Genomic DNA, 3,939 nt, shown 5'->3' with positions numbered 1-3,939 from the left:
CAATCCATGTACTAATTTAGTAGCTCTTCTCTGAACTCTCTCTAGAGTATCTATATCCTTTTGGAGATACGGCCTCCAGTACTGCGCACAATACTCCAAGTGAGGTCTCACCAGTGTTCTGTACAGCGGCATGAGCACTTCTCTCTTTCTGCTACTTATACCTTTCCCTATAAATCTAAGCATAGGAAGCCAAATGTATGACACATAGCATAATACAGGTTTATAATTGGTGAATAACTTTTAAGGGTTCACAATTTGAGCGGAATTTCCTTGCACGGTGTTGCGCATCGCAGAATTTAAGGGGTGGACAATTCTGTGGTGAAATTGATCAGCGCAAAGAAAGAACATGTTCATTCTTTGTGCGGAAGTTCACGAGCCCTTCCTTGCCATTAGGTGGCCTTGACGTGGCGAGTGAGCTTTGTACCTTTTGATCAAAACGTATATACTAACAACCTGTTAGTTTTTGTAATTATGCTGAGAAGCAATTGGATCATAATACAAAATTGTGGATGTGCGGCCATGTCTGTTTTTTCTACCAGGATTGGCAAAGCAGGAAGTATTTCAGCGGCTGCCACCAGATGGCGCTGACTCCGGTCACATTACTCATTGTGCACAAACCCAATACATCTGATCATTAGCATAGTGGATAAGTGTCTGATCACGTGGGTCCAACCTCTGGGATCCCCTGGGATCTCCTGCCTGGCTCCCCAGCACTCCTCATGCATGTAATGACCTTCGCTTCATGTGGAATTACTTTCGATCACTACGTACCAGATTATGGTTGACCATTTGTGGTCAACACTCCCCCTCCATATATCTCTGTGGGAGAGCTGGAGATACACAAGCGGCTCTCCCAAAGAGATGCATGGAGAGAGAGTGTCGACCACGGCGGCAACGAACGAGCCAGATTTCTAAGAATAACGTTTCATGACATCGGGCAGTGGCCAGGAGATTGTGGGGGGAAACACCCCCTCCCTGGGACTAGACATTTATCCCCTGGATAGGGGATCAGGGCTGTGGAGTCGGTAGATAAATGTTCCGACTCCGGAGTTTTCTGTACTTCCGACTCCTCTGTATTAATATGCGAATATATTTTAAACATTCCTTGAAGGAAAGAAAGGCAACATACATGGCATTACCACAGGACTACTGGCTGTGAAGCCAACAGTCTACTGTATTGAACAGTTTGTGTGCTGATCTCCTGCTGAAGATAGGGCAGTGGGAGGATCCAGGAAGGGGCATTTATTATAAAACATGATTTCCCTAGTAGAAACCCATAGTCATGTTTAAAGTTTAAAATGGTACTCCGCCCCTAGACATCTTATCCCCTATCCAAAGGATAGGGGATAAGATGTCAGATCGCCGGGGTCCCGCTGCTGGCGACTCCCGAGATTGCCGCTGTGGCACCGCGCTTTCATTACTACACAGAGCCAGTTCGCACTGTGCGTAATGACGGGCGATACAGGGGACAGAGCAGCGTGATGTCATGGCCCGCCCCCTTAATGCAAGTCTATGGCAGGGGGCGTGATGACTGCCACGCCCCCTCCCATAGACTTATATTGAGGGGGCTGGCCGTTACATCACGAGGGGCGGAGCCGTGACGTAACGATGCTCCGGCCCCTGTATCGCCCGTCATTACGCACAGAGCGAACTCGCTCTGTGCAGTAATGATAGCGCGGTGCCGCAGCGGCAATCCCAGGGTTCCCCAGCAGTGGGACCCCGGCGATCTGACATCTTATCCCCTATCCTTTGGATAGGGGATAAGATGTCTAGGGGCGGAGTACCCCTTTAAGCTAACAATCGAGTTTACAAGTTTTTACAGCCTTAGCTGAATGGCAGCAGTTTTTCCAATGGTTTACAGCTTCAGTCTTGAACTATTGACCCTCCATTCCCTTCACTTATACAAGTGTCTCTAGTCCTGCAAAAAACATATTAACTAAATCCCTTATCAGTGAGAGGCTAGGTTACCCATGCATATATACAGTATACAGTGTAGTTAGGTTACCCATGGGTTCCCTGTAACAGCAGAACACAACACTATGGAAAGTATAAGTATTGCTGCTCCTAATTGTGCGTTGTGTGCCATATAGTAAAGCACATGAAAAGCAGGCTTCTTCACGGGCACTTAACGTGTTCGTTTTGCGGTTACGTGAGGCACTGCATGCATTGGTCTTTATTCTTAAAGTAGAGAAGTCATTAATTATAGCTTTTTGTGAATTGGGACATTTAAACTTGCTTTTTTTTTTTTATTCCAATCTAAATTTAGTAAGAGTCGGAGTCGGTGCATTGTTTGCTGACTCAGACTCCAGGTACCCAAAATTTCGTCCGACTCCGACTCCACAACCCTGTAGGGGATAAGATGTAATCTACTGGAGTTCTCCTTTAAGGGATTCCACTGCACAGTGCATGCTATGGAATTTCAGTGGCAGAACTTTCCACTGCTGAAACTCCTTTCAGCGGAATACCTTGCTGCTTATGGCCTACAATGTCCACACAGTCCTAGCACCGAATGATTCAGTCAGCGCCAGCCGCCCTTGAAATCTCCGCCCGTAATTTCTGTAGTTTGCATAGACCCTTAGATTCCTTGGGCCACATGCACACAGTCTTATTACATATCTGTTTTATCCACAGTAGTAGTAAGCACAGAGAGGAGGATGGGACCTTATTCTACAATGGTAGGCCTCCCATTTCATATGGAGGCATACAGAGGTGTTTTGATGCAGCAGTTCCCAACCTGGGGTACACAGGGTTATTCAGCAGATCTCCTGGGAATACATGTAAAAAAAGCATCAATAATAGTGGCTGCAGTCATGGTTTCTAAAGTGGCCAGCAGCAGAGGGTGCTGTGGCCACTTTAAGAGTAGTGGCTGCCAGTAGTTGTTATGGAGAATAGTGGATGTACTATGCTCAGGCATGTCCGGTACAATCACGCCTTCCAGATGTTGTGCCCAGAGGAGCACTGCTGCAGAAGTACTTTTCTTTTTACTGTGCAAGTTAGGGGGAGTGGCACCCTCTTTAGCTGTATATCCAGGGCTGTCATCAGAAATTTTGGGGCCCCTTACACAGCTCAAGGCCTAGATAGATCACTGCGGCCGGTGATAGGCTGATTGCTCTGTGACATTCCCATCCCCAGGACCGCAGCCAAGGAACGTCGGAAGCTGAGTTAGTTTATTTTGTAAATTTTTGCAGCCCGGGCACAGGATAGTACAGTACAGCGCAGCGGCTGATAATTATTTGTGTGTGTGGGGGGGGGGAGAAGCAGTGCTTGCGGGTGACATATGATTAGTCCGCCGATGTGGGGGACAGCGCAGCGCTGGGCTGATAATTCATTAGGGGGGGAGAGAAGCAGAACAGCGCCCGTGGGTCACATCTGATTATTTCTGTAAGGAATTATTTTTTGACCAAAGAATATGAAGCCTGCCGCCACAACAAGGTAGACTCTTAGGCAGGGCACTACACAAAGACTGACTACACTACCTTTTCTAATCTGCCCTATCAATCTTCCCCCTAGCACATTTAACCAAAAAAACACCTTAACCTGTTAAGGACCAAGGGCGTACAGGTACGCCTTTGCTCCCTGGTACTTAAAGGACATCTGCAGTGCTACAAACACTTATCCCCTATCCTCAAGATAGGGGATGTGTTTGATCGCGGGGGGTCCGAACGCTGGGGCCCACGGCGATCGCCTGTACGGGGCCGCGGCTCTCCCATGCAGGGGGCGTGCCAGCAGCAGCACGCACGCCTCCTCCATACATCTCTATGGGGGGAGGCAGCATTCGTGCCTTCCCGCATACCCCATAGAACTGTATGGGGACAGGGAGGAGACGGGGCGTCAGCGTCGACGCTACGCGCCTTAGCGCTCACCATGAACGCTTATGGTGGCGCCCCGTTAGGGAGATCGTGGGGGTCCCAGCGGTCGGACCCCCCGCCCCCGCGATCA

This window comes from Hyla sarda, chromosome 6, assembly GCF_029499605.1.
Source record: "Hyla sarda isolate aHylSar1 chromosome 6, aHylSar1.hap1, whole genome shotgun sequence".
Lineage (NCBI taxonomy): Eukaryota > Metazoa > Chordata > Amphibia > Anura > Hylidae > Hyla > Hyla sarda.
This window is presented reverse-complemented; position numbering follows the sequence as displayed.